A 16,603-nucleotide genomic window follows, 5' to 3' on the forward strand; every position below is an offset into this window, starting at 1 on the left:
GAAAAGAGGGACAGCTTTGGGACCTCCCTAGACCACTCTTCAAGTTCTACTTGTGCTGTTACAGGAGTCCACATTCCCATCCAGACTTTTGGGAGATGTGACACCCAAGGAGGGCATGAACGGTTGGGGGGTGGGTGAGGTAGGGGCATGAGGAGAGAGGAGGAAAGTTCAAATGGACAAAAGCCAAAATGAACTATCAAGAGACCCATGGTGTGTGTGATGGGGATGAGACAAGAGAAAGCAGAGGCAACAAGAGAAGGTTGAAAATGAAACAGAGTGCAGTGTTCTGAATACATACTGATTCCTTGCTTTATACATTCATTCATTTAGTAAACAGGAACTACCAGGCACTTGCTAAGAACCAGGCATTGTTCTAGGACACAGTTCTAAATAAAGCCCCCAAGTTTCTGCCCTTGAGAAGGTGCATTCCTATGTACATCTCTTAGATAAGCGTGTAGGGGGGGGAAGCTTCGGGAATCTCATGGCTTTCTTATCTTGTCTCCACAAGAATCCAGTGGTGCAGAGTCCCTAATCCGGGAGTTTTACAAATTATGATGGATTTCATAATGGAAATAACCAATAAAAAATGCAAGCAAGATGCAAATATGGAGCAAATGAAAGGAACCATGTGAGGGCGTGTCACCTGAACACCACTGTATTGGCTCCTCAGTCCCCTGAGGAGGCCAACTGTTTCCAGGGACCACAGACTATGCAGGCTCCTCATACACAGTTACAATTTTATCTTCACTAGTCCCACATCCTCAACACACACACTCTTACAATAGGTTAGTCTGTTCCCAGCTCTAAACCAAACTTGGGACATCCCTAGGCTGTCACCCTTGGGACTCTCTCCTCATTTCTCCATGGATCCATTTGGATCCATGGCCCTCATGGATCCAAACCAATGGTGAGGGTCAAGGTTGGGCTCTAGGTGCCCCTGCTCCATGTGGCCCAGATCTGACACTCTAGCCCAACATGGTCCTCTATCTGCTCACTCGCTGGACCCCTCATGACTCAGGTGCTCAGGGCTTAGACCTGAGGAGGGCATTCCCAAGGTCACTGTGCCATGATACACCTGATCCCCTTCCACAATGGCTGAGCAACCTAATGACAGAAGCTGTGCAGTAGATCTATACAGATCCTCTATAAATAACTATTCCTTCCTATCTTCCACAAGGCAAGGCTCAGTGAAAAGAAAAATGGCAACAAGGCAGGGCTTTACAGAGCATAAAATACAAGAGGGATGGGCTACGCAATCAGACCACACAATGCAAAATTTAATTCAAACGAAGGTAAAGGTAAATTCATGCAGATTCATACATGAGTATAAAGCATAACGCAGTGGTCAAGGCAAATAAGTGCAACACATGATAGGTACCATTGTCATTATTGATATAAAATTTTTTAAAAAAGGTTTCAAATGTCTAGAACCCACTTAAGATAAACAACCATCTAAACTGCAGTCTTCTTTATCTGGCTTCAGATTACATCAGGATTTGGGGGATTCTGAGCTCAATTAACATACAGTGAATTCTTCCCCCCTTTTTCTGGCAAGAGAGTAGGAAGACACACTAAGAATCAGAGTGGTACAGAACTGTCTAGAAGGATAAAGAATATTAATGAAAAGAATATGTAAATTTTAAAAAAATTTAATGAAATGTTGAGTAATTTTTTTAAAAAACAACAGAAATGCCTGCATAGATATTTTTTAAAAACACACCGTGCTTGGTGATGTGAAAATAAATGGTTAGGACGTGTATGATATAACTAACTTTAAAAATAAAACACCAAAAAAATTTCATTGGACTTTCTTGCTGTCATGTGTAGATGAATTTAAAAGGAAATGTAGCAATTAACAATAATTCTGATACACTCTGCACTCATAGGGGAATGTGGGTGATAGTCAAGATATTTATTGAACAGCCAGTAGCTAGTATGACATGGGTACCAATCTACCAACCAGAATGGGACTTTGGCCAACAAGGATGGATCCTAGCCCTGCACAATCAGCATCATGTACCTGATGGTAATGCTACTTATCAGCCTCACCTTGTCCACTTCAAATTCATCTTTCCATCACCCAACAGGGTCACTGAAAGAATCACTGTCCACCTGAGTCACCCACAATGGAGGTGAATACAAGCATTCAGCTCTGACGGAACAGATCTCCATCAATCGGGGTGTCTTGGAAGTTGGAAGACTCTGGCAGAATTTTTACCTCGCTTTGCCAAGCTATGACTGACTTTCCAGGACTGAGTTTTAAAAGGAACCCATGATAATTTCATCCTCAGCTCCACAGAGAGCCCAGAAAAAGAATGACACGATGTTTCCATGATATAGTGGGAAAATGTTTGAAACCTACAACCAGAGTGAACCTTTAAAATTTGAAAACTTTGGTTCAGACACTAAAGGGTATGTATGGGTAAAGTAAAGGCAATCACTCTTAAAATGAGGCAGAAGGGATGGGAAGATGAAAAGGGAATCTCTTTCAAGTCTTTACTGTGTGCTCTCAAGGAGACCACTTACTATTCCAATATAAAGTGGACTTTATATACTCTATGAGCTATTCACTGTCTGATTGACAATCAGGATGATGATTAAGATTCTATGATACATAGTTTTAAAAAGTCCCAGCCTTATATGTTAGTGTTCTTTCCATCGAGATACCTTCCTGGAATCAGGCACCTACAGTCCTTTTTTGGTGTTTAACTGGTCTTTTTTTGGCCAATGAGGACAGAAATGGCATTAAATGCATAATGAGTTCTTCCTGCAGACCTAAGAGGTCTGAGTTAGGAGAAAATTATAGCAAACTTTAAAAGTAAAATAAATGAGCAAAACACGCACACCCATCCCATACCGTTGTCACCCTCTTTCATATGCCAGCTTGCCTTCTCCACTAGTCTCTCTAATCTCCTTATCATCTCATCTCTCTCAAAATATCTGCATTCATTATATCACCGATACTTTAGTCCCAGGTGGTTTCAACACTCCTGTCTTTATGTGAGCCTTGAAGATTTTTCATTTTACAGCAAGAAAAAGAGAACCCAAATGCAAGAATAAAAGTTCTTTTAATACATGACCAGAATCCAACATGGATCTCTATCTGCCTACACCTTGGCCCAGACAAAGAGAATGCTCATTTATCTACACTAGATATACTGGCAATGTATGAACTAGACTATTCTCCGTCACTCACCTACTTTGTTGGTGGATCGTCTGTCCCTCCTACCATGACTGTCCAAAGCCCTACTCCCTCTTGGTTGAGCACTTCCAGTTCTTATAAACAGTAACGTTTCTTCCAGAGCCCAGCACCACAGCCCTGGGTGAGAGGCTGCTGTCCCTGCCCACGGTACAGACCTCAGTAAGCTGTATGGCTCAGACTTCCGAGGGGCCGAAATCTGGGACAGTTTCAAATTAATTATCTGAAATTTGAGTTAGGAATCCTCACACCTATCTCTATTTCATTTCTCCAAAACCCAGTAAGTTAAACCAAACATGACTTACTTAGAAGTTTCTTGAACGCAAGAGAAGAAGGGGCAAAACTCTTATAATTATTTCTGGGGGGGGGGGAAACCCTAGCATACACAATGTTTATTTCAAATCGTTTTGGGAAACTGTCTCATGTAATCATGTCTCTTTGCGGACTATTTAAAATACATATATTCTTTGTGGAAAGGGAGTAGTATGCACAGTTTATTATATTTCAAACCCCACCCTTCCAGTTCTAGAATTTGTAAACATACCACTCAATTGGACCACACAATGAAGTAACTGGACAAAACTGAGAAGGATTCTTATGGGACTCTCTCATCCTCAAAGAATTAAAGCCACTTACTTTTTCTTAAGGAAATCACCTGTATAACTAACGCTGTGAAGAAAACACTTTGGCTCAGCTCCCAATTACGCGCGTCCTTTGTTTGCCGGCTTCATCTAAATCCTCAGTTCCACATTTGGATACTTTAGACTGCTTTCTCTTCAGGGAAGAAATTGCAAAGGCCCCAGGTCGTAAAATGTTCCCAGCTTGAGTGTTTACCACCAGTAAAGACCATTGTGTTTTACCCAGGCTTCTGAACGAGGCTGTCACGGGCATGGATGAAAAGTAGTCCTCCCCCTGATAAGCCAATTTCTCCTCCCCTTGGAAATTAGTCACTGGGTAATCTTAGCTCAAACCAACCACAGGCTACCTCATGGGTGACTCAGGCCTTTAACAACTGCTTACACGGAAAACACACACCAACGAGCAAACTCTGGGAGGCCTAGGTAAATGGGCTAACAGGGAAGGAAAAACCACAAACTCGATTTGATTAAGGCAAACAACCAGCCACCACAAAGCCATCGGACAACCCAGTGTGCTAATTACCGTATTGGACCACCGCTCAGCTTGAGTTCTGCTGTGAAAATCTAGATAGACCAGGAGCCCGCACACTCATCCCGCTGCCTGGCTTCTCAAGTCGGTGGATTGGCAAGTGAAGGAAACGTGAGCCTCCCCGCTCCCTGGTTTATACCAGAGGAAAGAGAGCATAAAGATGATGAAGGCGGCTGTCTATTAATTAACCAGCTTGGCTTTACCGAGCTGAACTTTGGGTAGCAGCCGTTCACCAGGCCCGCGCAGCACCACGCAAGCAGTAGCAGTAGCGATCCCTCTGGAAAACGTACCTGAAAGAGGAGGGAAAGGTAAGGAGGGCTAGCCAACGATGCCCCAAGAGAGGATTCGAGAAAGGAAGCCACAGCCCTTCTGCCCCACCCTCAACCAGGCGGAGGAGGAGTGAGGCCCGGGCAGTCTCTAGAGACCCCCCCTTCGGCAACTGATGTCAATGCAGCTGCTCTGCGGCAGGGGAGCCAGCGGGCAAGAGAACGTATGTGTTCCCGACAAGAAGTGGCTTGTGCGCTGCTGAGCAGAGGACAGGTATCAACACATTACTAACAAAAGGTGAGGGAGGAAAAGCATTTCCTTAGCTCGCAGGTAGGCTCTGTGTGATCACCACCAGCCTTCCTGAGCCCCCAGGGACTCACCTGAGTGGAAGAGCCACCCAAGTGGCAATGCAGCGGCCAGGAGCTCAAGATGCTGGGCAGCAAGCCCCACTGGCCTCGTGCCACACCCGACCACCACGCTCCGGGAAGCCTGTGCATTTTTCAAACATCTTAAGGCTTTTCGAGGCCTCATCTTGCTGACCCAAAGAATTCCATGACGTCTCCCAGGTTTAAATCCAGTTGGCGCTGCAGGGTTTCTTGAAAAACTGTTTACTGTCGTCACCACACTTTGTGGTTATTAAGGGAGGGAGACAATGGCACACAGGACAGCGTCACCCTCTAAGCTGTCTCATTAGAAACAATATTCGGATGAAGTGGTTGCAAGAGATGCCACCTAAGAGGTAGAAAAGAGTAGAAGGAATGCGAAAACCCCTGCTTCGATCTTTAATCTAATCAGCGAGAGTTTGTTATTTCTCACTGGAGTCCGGGAAGCACACACTATCAGCCCCTGACGCATCTGGCACACATCTGGCAGGTTCTGTTTGTTGGGTCAAACACACGCTTTCCAGGAAGGGGGATGTCGGGATTGGTCTCCCTTGTCTGATTGAGCCAGGCTCCCACCACTACGACACCCCCAAAGACCCTGTTTCATGGCATGCAGACATCCTAAGCAGCATGGCTCTTGTACTAATTTACCTGCTGTTATACCTGCAGGACTGGTCCTGAGAATGAATGGATTTGTGCAGTCAGGGTCATTCCCCCCCCCACCCCCAAAAACAGACACACTGAGCTCTCACTGCTGTTTCACTAAGGCTTATGCTTTGAGCACACTCATCACACAAGTCCATGTCAGCCACGGCAGAGACAGGTGGCTTCATCTGACCCTGGTGCCATGCAGGTCATGGGGTGCAAGGTGAGGGAAGGTCTGGTTTGCCTCTCCCATCTTTTCCTCCCTGTCACATTCAGAGCAATTCCCTTTTGCTTTCTACATGCTTCAGGGCATGGTCTGGAGACTCCATGCATGGCTTCATCATTAGGGAGAGCTGTAATTCCCTGTCAGGAGTTTGAAAGCTGGCCCAATGCTGCGATGAATCAGGATGAGTTATACCTCTGGTAAGAAGCACACAGGTCATCCTTGGGGGGCTAGGCGGGGTTCGCTATCCTAAGGTCCTAGAATGTCAGCTGCGGAACTAGGTAGGCTAATTTCCTAAGCAATATGCTGGTGCCATACAGGACTCAGCTTCACCTGTCTGGCTCATGCCCTCCAGAGAACAGCTCATTCAGGCTAACTCACCAGGAAATCTGGCTCAGTCTGGGTGTGGCCAACCACTAAGTCCCCGCCCACTGAGTCCTTTCTGCATGACCTGCCTTCCTTGGCATGACCTGCCCTGGGATGCTGCAGCATTTGCTGATTTGTTCTTCCCATAGTGGTGTATTAAGTGTTCTACTATTGATTCTCCTTCTTCCTTTCATTAACTGGCACTATAAGCAAAGTGGAAGCAATTTATTTCTTTTGAGTTAGTATTAAAAAAGAACATGCTAGTAAATAGTCAGCATTACCTCAACAGGAAATCATTTTTATGCTCTGGTAAGGCTAACAGTCTTGTGAAATTTATTTCTATTTCCTCTCTCTCTCTCTCTCTCTCTCTCTCTCATTCATTTCTTTATTGGCTTTTTAAAAATTACATATGATAAAAGGAAATTTGAAATGTGCTTATAAGCACGAAGACGGCATTGTGAAGGGAAGCAATTATGACGTTGGAAAAAATCTCAAGTTCATCTTGCTTACACTGTTAAAATTGGAAAGACGGTCATTTGTGAGGTTTTAGCGAAACTATTAATGTTTCATTTGATCATAAATGGAATGTCTCCCAGACACGAGACAGACAGACTGTTGCCAAAATTACTTAATTCTCAGGAAAGAGATGGTCCAGTCACTGGTTAGCTGATGGCTATATTTAAGATGAGCGTAATTCCCACAAATATTTTGACAGGGGCAACTCTGCTGAGCCCCTGGCTGACTTAACACTGTGCCCGATGGTGATTAAAGATCCCAGTCTGGAACACACTAAAGTAATGTTAAATAAATCATTTAACTCCCAAGCCACAGTCAGTAACTGTGTGGAGCTGTAGGACAGATAAAAGAAAAATGTGCTTCGCTCACCGATACTCAATCTTGTTCTGGGATACTCCTGTCTCATCCAGGCCAAGGACAACCTCCTTTTGTACCTAAAATAGTTACAGTTTGTAAAATGGTATCTTCTTTCTACCACTTGTAACAGATAGTGCAAATAACTCCTCGGGTCTCATCTCCATGTCCCTACGCATCCACTCGGGGCCTGTATGGACTCCCATTCTGGAGCTTCTAGATTTTTTTGTTGCTAGTGGTAAGTCATTTCTGTCACCCAAATAGAACTTTTCGGTGTCTTCGACTTTATTTTTCCTTTTATGACTGTTCTCTAAACTCCTATTTAGCTTGTCACCATGCACTCTGCAATGTATAATACTTATGCTTTGTTTATTGACAACAGTCCTTATTCTATAAAGGACTGTAAAAGAAATATATATATTTTTAAGATTTTATTTATTTATTCATGAGAGACACACAGAAAGAGGCAGAGACAAGGGCAGAGGGAGAAGCAGGCTTCCCTGCAGGGAGCCCGATGTGGGACTCGATCCCAGGACCCAGGGATCATGTCCTGAGCCAAAGGCAGACGCTCAATCACTGAGCCACCCAGGTGCCCATTCATAGGGCTTTCATGATTTTATTTCATGGGCCTCAGAACCCAAGGGAAATGCATGGATCAGGGGTTCCTATTCCCATTTGATTGATTAGGAAATGGAAGTGTAAGGATTAGTTAAGCACTTTGCCCAAAGGAGCCTGGCTGGCTCAGTCAGTGGAACATGGGAATCTTGATCTCAGGGTCATGAGTTCGAGCCCCATAATGGGTATAGAGATTACTTAAAAATAAGATCTTAAAAGAAAAGAAGAAAGAAACTTTGCCCAAAGACAAAGCAGAGAAGCTGCAAGAATGCCCATCTTCAGCCTTGCTACTGTGTTCACTGCTTCTTCCTAAAGTGTGAAATCCAGTGTCCCCCAAAACACGGTATACTGCTCTGAGAGGAGTCCTGCCCCCCAAGGCCTTCCCTGCAGAGACTACTGAGGCTTTCTCTGCTTAACCTCTGACCTTCAGTGTGCAGTGTGTGGTGAACTGAGAAGTTCCTCACCTGTTTCACTCTCTGATCCAGATTTTCACAGCAAAGGAAAAGAACAGTAGCCATCTCACCTGGGCTTAGGAATGAACTATCCAGACACTCCCTTGATTACTATTATTATTGCCTCAAAATAAGTTATGTGTAGGGGCACCTGGGTGGCTCAGTCAGTTCAGCATCCAACTCTTGATTTTAGCGCAGATCACGATCTTGGGGATCCATCCCTGAGTCGTCGAGATCTCTACTCAGCAGAGTCTACTTCTCTCCCTCTCCCTCTGCCTCTCCTCATGTGAGCTCTCTCTAATAAATAAATCTTTAAAAAGTGATACATATTCTGTATCACTAATAATCACTATACAGATATCACTACACCACTAGTTATAGATGTGTAAACATGTATATGCACACATGCACACTCATATATGTATACACACACATATATTAGTCATAGATGCCAGATTACTTATGGGACAAAATGTCTAGGCCTCATTTTTTTTTAAGATTTTATGTATTTATTCATGAGAGACACAGAGAGAGGCAGAGACACAGGCAAGGGGAGAAGGAGGCTCACTGGAGGGAGCCTGGTGTAGGACTTGATCACAGGACCCTGGGACCATGCTCTGAGCCAAAGGCAGATGCTCAACCAGTGAGCCACCCAGGCATCCCTGTAGGCCTAATTTGATTAACATTCTTTATCACTAAGACTCCCATCCCAGTACTGAGTGCCAGTCCTTGGACCACACCTCTCAGAGATGCATAAGTCACTGAATGAGGCTCTGTAATTCTATCACTGTACCTTATGCTCCTCTAACCTTTCATCAGGGAAACTGAGTCGATTATAAGTGAAAAAAGTTGATACAACGCTACTACATAGCTACAGTATGGTCACATGACAACAGTGTAAGGATTTAAAAAAAATATTTCAGTTTGACAATATAACACATTCTCACCATATCTCAACTTACACAGCACGGTGAGGACAATCTATGCAGGATTTTATGCTCTACAGCCACAGCTTAACAATAGATATTTTTCAGTGGAGAAAACGGTGGTAAACAAATCGATGAGTGGTAGATGCCAAGCTGGAAAACAAATGGTCTTTCATTCCTGGTCTGTCACTGTTGTGTCACATCCCAGGACTCCCGTGGCAGTGTCCGAGCAGTCCTAGTGTCCTAGCACCGAATGTTCCCTGATAGGTGTTACCTCTTCAGGTCCACTTCATGTCCCTCAGCACCTCTCCTTCTTTCCTCATAGCTTTTCTGGAGTCAACCTTGTGGACCCCGGTTACAATCATGGCCCTTCTCAGGGCATCACCCCCCTGTCTGTTTTCATATCAATCAAAGGAGGACATGTGTTGGCTTTATTACAAAACAGAACAAACACACAACATGAGATGAGCTATGTCAGCAGAACCAGTTTTAAAAGAGGATTTTATAGGTAGCTTCTGATGAAAAGTTTTTTAGTTGTGCTGTTATTTTGACCTTCAGCTGAACGATATTAGCTAATGTGTCAAAAGGAGCAAGGATCATGTGAGGCTGAAGAGCCCCAGAGGATTACGCTGAAAGACAATAATTCACAAATCCACCAAGTTCAATCTTTCCTCAAAATAAACATGAAAAACAGCAATGCAGATCTGGATGGAAACAGCCCTTGTGCCAGTTCTTCGTGGGTTCAGAAGAGCCAATTGCTCTCCTCTCAGCAGCAACTCTCAAACCAAAAGAAGTTCTATGGGAATCCCAGGTGGATTGAGTGTGAGCTGAGAAACTTCTTTTGCGTAAGACTGAAAATGATGCCCTGTGTTGTACAGTTATATAGGCTCATCCATTTGCCCAGTTCTCATTAGTTATCAAAGAATCTAAAAGGTTTCAGGTTTATAAATGAAATGAATATACTTTTAGAAATGCATCTGTGGGGCACCTGGGTGGCTCAGTGGTTGAACACCTGCCTTTGGCTCAGGGCATGATCCCAGGGTTCTGGGATCAAGTCCCACATTGGGCTCCCTGCATAAAGCCTGCTTCTCCCTCTGCCTATGTCTCTGCCTCTCTCTGTGTCTCTCATCAATCAATAAATGAAATCTTAAAGAAAAAAAATGCATCTGTTTTCAGGGAATCTGTGGCAAAGAACACAAGAGCATCTGTCAGTGTGGACCAAGTCAGTGGCCCCAAATGCCCCCCATTTGGGGTGTCTTCTGGTAGCCAATGGAGCATGTTGGAACTTGCACTCTGATTCAGGTGTGTAACACCAGGTTCACAATATATATAAACAAGAATTCTGATCTAGACTATCTCTAAACTATCACATTCTGTATGTCCATGAAATGGTAACTGAATAGCCACCAGGTATACAAAGCCCATGGTTAAGGCCGATGAGGGAAAGAGGATCTTTAAGACATACCTCTTACCTTTGCAGAGCTTACATTCTAGTAGGGATACCGAGGCATGTATATGAATATTCAAAATAAGACGAAGCAAGAATAACTGTGGCAAGTATTAAATGAGTGCAATACACAAATCTCTCAGAATCTATACAAAAGTAGGATTCTTCTGGCTGGGAGAGTTGAGGAACACTTCTCTGAAGAGGTGAGATTTAAGTGAATCCATAAATTATGAGCAGAATTCCAGGAGATAAGAAAAAGGCTGCTTTCTTAGGTATTCCAAGCAGGAAGTACGGGCTAATTAGAGACAAGAGGTGGGGAAGGCCAACTGCCCTGGAGGAATAGGTAAGTAGAGCTCTGACCCAAACAGCAAGCGGTTCTCCAATGTCAACATACATTGTGATCATGCCGAGTACTCAATAAAACACAGGTTAATGGGTTCCACAACCAGAGTTTCCAATACAGCAGGTCAGGAGTTGGGTCTGAGTATTTGCATTGCTAACAGATCCCCAGGTGATGCTGAGCTGTTGGTCCAGGGAACTTCTTGAAGACCCACTGCTCTAGGGAGTAGAGGGGAAGTGGTAAGCTCACATGGAAATCTCCATTCCACTGTGGGTTTGGTTAAATCCTAGTTCAGAAAGCTGACCTTATTAAACTTTGGGTAGCAGAGATAATTATCTATAATTTCTCTATAAATATTTTCATCTAAATCTGCCAGGAGAAGATGGAAAGGTAACAAGGGAACGGTTATTTTTGGAGACCTCCTATTTACCAAGTGCTTTCCAAAATCACCTCATTTAATTCCCAGTGGATTCCCATCAGATAAACATCATAATCCCAATCTTACAGATGAGGAACTGGGGCCCCACGACTTCAAGTATCCTACCCAAAGGCAAATACCAGGGCCAGGACCTGTGAAGTGCCAGAAAAATCTCATACTACAGTGGTAAAAAATCAGTGTGGAGACTTGACCTTCTCTGAACACTCATCAAAGGAAGGCGGTGGTTCAGGGATCACAGAGATCAGTATTCTTTCCATCTCAAATCAGGGTCAGAAATACCTGAACAGAGTCTTCTGTATTGAATGTTAGAGACACAGGAGAGCAGCCACAGACACCAGACCATACTCCAGTTATCTACAAATTGGGGGGGGGGGGACCACCTTCCAAATGATGACTCCAGGACACCCATGAGCCCCACCAGAGTGCTCCATTTCAAAGGAATACCTTGGTGTTTTCAGTTCAAATATCAGATCAGTCAGCCAGCAAGCCAGTGGACATGGCTGCGAAATCTGAGATGGTCAGCAAAACCACCACTTCTCCTTATTTGGATAAATAACAGCCTCAAAGACAAGCAGTTTGGGAGTCGTGCATACCCCGAGGCTGGGCTTGGCAAGCGTCTCCACCCACGCCCTGCCCGGCCTTGCCCTGCTCGACAGCTGGGGGAGGTTAGCCAGTCACCGCTTCCCCACTCGGTTCCAAGGCTGCCAGAAGCTACCTCCTCAGAGATGAGATCTGCTTCCCTGTGTCCCAAGGACTGCTGGACTTTGAGCATTCCTACACTCCGAGGGGAGCCCTGGGTTCCTGAATCTGGGTAGCTCGCGAGTAACAAGCATGATGGGCTACAGGCTCAGTGACCCAATGTAAGGAAGTCACGGTCCATGTGACAGAGTGCCGACATCGGGCAAGGGGGCAGACATATTCTAGTTGTACCTCAACCCCACCCCAGAACACTGCCCCTGAAAGGAAAGAATGCTCTGCCACATGGATGGCAAGACAGGTGAAGAAAATGCTCTGCCATCTGCGGAGCCTTTCCAAGTTCATGACCAGCAGCCAGAGCTTTCAACTCACTTCAAGGAGAAAGAGGCTCCAGGATGACCCCAAAGTACCTCAGCTTCCCCGACTACACAACCCAATCTCAGTCTTTTTCTTCTCCTTCTTTTTTTTTTTTTTTTTGTATTATCCTTTCTCTTACTTGTCTTCCCTTCTCTGAAAAGCAACATTAGGGTAAACTGCCTCCCAGAGAAGATAGGAAGACATGGGTGAATAAACAGACAGAGGGAGTTTCGTACAATTTGCACAGTGAGACACTGGCTTCATTCTCATGACCCTCATCCTCATATTCTCCTTCAACAGACTGCAGTCCACAAATTAGTTTCCCCTCAAAATTTTTTTCAAAGGTTGAATGGTCCTCTTCCATCAGCACTCCTCCCCACCATGATGACCAAGGAAGGATGGGTTGTGGCAGAAGGAGCGCTGGATTATCAATGAAAAGCCTGCCCTCCGAGGATCATGTCTGTGGTCTCACCGCCATGACTGTAGCTCTGCCACAGAACTTTTCTGAGCCTCTGGTTCTGATACCATGTTGCTTCAGGAATACCTTCTGTGCTTACCCTCCTAGTTCTGTGAACATCAAGTGAGCAGAATTATTCTGGTATAACTTTGCGTGCAGAGAAACATGATCAGCATGGGTTCTCATTAAAGTCTCCCACAAGCATTCCTGGGCTCACTCAAATGAAAGTAAAATGAACAGAATGGGTAATAGTCACTTTAATATATTCATAGGAGCGTGATGAGAAAGACACACTCTCCTTTTGAGATACAAGAGCTCACAGGAAGAAAGAATGGATATAGATTCTGAAAGTAGGTGCGCCATGCTGTATTCTATTCCAAAGACATATCCTTGAGAAGAAAGTCCCAGTTATATGCTGTGGACTCACATTCAAGGAAGTGCTTTTCCTCCTTCCCATTCCCAAATTAATTGGGGATTCTAAAGCCAGATTAGGCTAGATAAAGATTTCCAATGCACTTTATGCTGACATGACAAGTATATTCAAATCTTAATTATTTCTAAAAATTATGGGATGGGCGGTTACTCGCATCTCTGCTTTAGGTCCTTCTCCTTCCTTTCGCAGCTTGCTACCTGGGAGTACCTCTCTTTGAGAATGAAACGTGCCTGTGGCCAGAATAAAAGTCTTGATTGTTGAGGGCAAGGCTGAACCAATTTGTTAAACACAAGTTTTTGGATGCTCTTAGAATTTCAATTATATTGTCCATTCTGGTCTCATCCCATATTTAGGTTAGAAATAGTAAAATCTGTGTACTTTAGGATAGTCCTTGATAGAAAAATATTTCTCTTGCTATATTGCTCAAAAAATAGTTTTTGGCTCTCTTTTTGTACAGTGAAGTGTGAGGATTTATTTATTTATTTTTTGCAAAGTGCCATTTAATGTAGATGTAGAAATGCTGTTACTGAACTCATATGTCAAGATAGCCTTATGCATATGTTTGCTGTATCTGTATTTAAAATACAAAAAAAAGGTTTTGGTAGTTTTTATAATATTAAGATGCACTATATATAGAAGTACATATCTCTGGATAAAAATTATCTGTCAAAATTAAACATATCAAAATACCCCATTTGACTCATTTTTATGTTCTGGTCACAAAGTGATACTGAATAGAAACTTATTAGCATTTCACTAAATTTCTTCAGATCATTGTTACGAATAATAAAAATACAGAAACATTTTAAAACAACATATTTCAGTCTTAAAATGGTCAGATTAACATAATTATAGCCTTAGGTTGCCAACAGTGGCACATTTCTCATTTTCATGAGAATGTAGAGGTTCTCCTAGATCGCAAGCTAATAGGCTCCTCGGTCTAAATATATACAATAAAATCTAAAGCAAATTTCTGAAGCATTAAGATCGGAACCCTGGAGATATCTAGTAAGTAATTTGCACTGCAGTAGAGCAGTTTTTTGTTTTGCAGTTACACAGCTGCTAGGAAATATATTTTTAGATTTGCTTTAAAGGCAAGCAAAAATGGTATCCACTTTGTGGATATGCATCCAGAATGTTCCCTCAGTTCCTACTGCAAGGAGTCCACCTTGCACAGGATGTTCTATCCGTTGCCTTCCTTCTTGTAAGTCAGTGCAAGGAACAGTCATAGACGTTCCTCCTCGATGAATCTATCAGACTGACCATGATACCCAATACTCTGGAGGCTTGCTTTATGAAAAACATGCACTGAAGTTTAAACAGGTCCCTGCTATTTCCGAATTACCTCATCATCGACATCGTTACGACTTCTTATCATTGTTTGGGTTTTTGTTTGGCAGCTCTTCCTGTGATATGCAGGGCAAATGAAAACATACAGGTTCAAAGAGTTAAATCAGAAGAAGGAAAAGCATGAACTCTGATTTCACAGGAAAAGAAAAAAAATGTAAAGAAAGAAATCAAGTACATGTGTTGATCAACCAACTAAATGAAACATATTTTCTGTATTTCAGAAATATGGAGTGAGTTAGTGCTTCCTGAACAATGAGAAGGCATCCTCTAGCTTAAATGCACACTGGGTATTCACACCTTTTATCTGGAGAGGCCTCAAATAAATAGATGTGCACAAAACTGATTTAATGAACAACTCTTCTTTTGTGCCAAATAACAAAGTGCTGGAGTCCTTGAGAACCCTTAAACAACTATTAGTTTTGATTCTGACATCGAAACAGTTCATTTTTTTTCAACGATACAATCTTTAATGACATTCTGCTCTGTCCTCACAAGCCCGTGTCATCCTTTGTCTTAAAGCCTTGGTCTTTACACTTCACTCGCTAATAAGATACTGTCACCATTTTGGCCATTTCCTTGCACCAACAGTGCTCTATTACCCATTAATGGTTTTCTTTAAGTCAATTTCAAGTTGACTTTTTTTTTTTTCTTTTTTTACTTAGTTGTGATAAAGCAATAATGTTCATTAACTCTCTGGTTCTTTGTCCTCTCTAATACTCATGAAGACATAATATAATTACTAAAATGTAAAAACCTGTTTTTCTACGTGCCACTGAAAATCACTGGTTCCAAGTAAAAACCAACTTTGAAAGTCTTCTGGGCAGTAATACATTAATGTTTTAAACAGAGTCATGGCAGGAGCCATACTCCTTAGCAAAGAGGCTGACTTTTCAAAATAACATTATAATACAATACAAGCCTTTTAAGCCAATATGTATTGTTTTATTCAAAGCATCTCATAATTTGAAGCAGCTGCTGTTTTTCAGTTGACTTGATGGCTTATTCTCCCTCAATAAAAATATTGGATCATCTAAATCTGGTTAGTTCAAAATCCATTTATTTTTGGTCTAGGCCCATGCATTTCCAATTAATGAGCTCTGGTCCCACTATAGACATGTGCTGCCATGGAGAGGACGTGAAGCCTGGTTATATTCATCTCCAACAATGGCTGCCTACAAGAAGCCAGACAGACAACATTTTCCTAAATCAATCCAGTGGGACCCAAAGAGGCCAGGACAAAAGCACAGAAGTGCTGGCAATAGGCAAAAGGCTGGTCTGAGGGACAGGTGGCTTGGGGCTCCAGCCCTATATTTGTCCCTTCCTTATTGTGTGATCTTGTTACCCCAAGCCATTCTAACCATGCTAGGCCTCCCGAGTCCCACTGACAGGTGAACGGGTTATAAAAGATGATGGGTAAGACCTTCTTTCCACCTCTGAAATCCCACGATTCCAAATAAGGCAGGCTTTCTGTTTCTTGAGGTTGCACCAACTACCAGGTATCCCTTCAGTCACAAATCTACAGTCGCAGGCATAGTATTGCTCCTGCAAATTACGCGCAAGCAAAGGGATCACTGGCCTGATGGGAAGAAAAGCAGGGCTGAGAGGAAACACCCTACCACCAGTTGATATGCACCTTGAACACATTCATTTTCTCTGTGAAAGGCTAATGTGTGCTCCCCTGCCATACACACAAATTTAAATAAAAGTAACACATGCTCACCTGAGAAATTTTAGAAATAGTGTAATGAAAAGAACAGTCATCTGGAAGCCCTCTTACAGGGCAAGACCATGGAGGTCCCTCCCATCCATAGAGGGAGCCGGCGTGGATGCGGTAGGAAACCATTTCCTATAGTCTGGGTTACCCTGATGGGGACCCACAGGGAAAACAGAAAAGCCAACCCCCAGGAAGAAAGCAGCATGTAGGTGCTGGGGTTACAACCTGAAGAACAGCAGGACATATGCTCCCAGTCA

The 16,603-nt window shown here is 43.3% G+C and overlaps 1 protein-coding gene across 22 annotated transcripts in view; it reads right to left on the reverse strand.

Annotated features, from left to right (window-relative positions):
• KIAA1217 (KIAA1217 ortholog) overlaps window positions 1-16,603 on the reverse strand; it is a 465,513-nt gene that overhangs the window by 62,050 nt on the left and 386,860 nt on the right. Inside the window, exon 1 of one of the 22 annotated variants that reach the window (XM_055331026.1) lies at window positions 4,657-4,711. The exons of 19 other annotated variants lie outside the window; for them this stretch is intronic. The gene's annotated coding sequence lies outside the window, so the exon portion shown is untranslated. Of the gene's footprint in view, window positions 1-3,835; window positions 4,090-4,360; window positions 4,521-4,656; window positions 4,712-16,603 lie in introns of those variants that run through there. 2 more of the 22 variants (XM_055331025.1, XM_055331024.1) reach the window with 2 other exon arrangements.

This window comes from Nyctereutes procyonoides, unplaced genomic scaffold (genome assembly GCF_905146905.1).
Source record: "Nyctereutes procyonoides isolate TBG_1078 unplaced genomic scaffold, NYPRO_anot_genome, whole genome shotgun sequence".
Taxonomy (NCBI): Eukaryota; Metazoa; Chordata; class Mammalia; order Carnivora; family Canidae; genus Nyctereutes; species Nyctereutes procyonoides.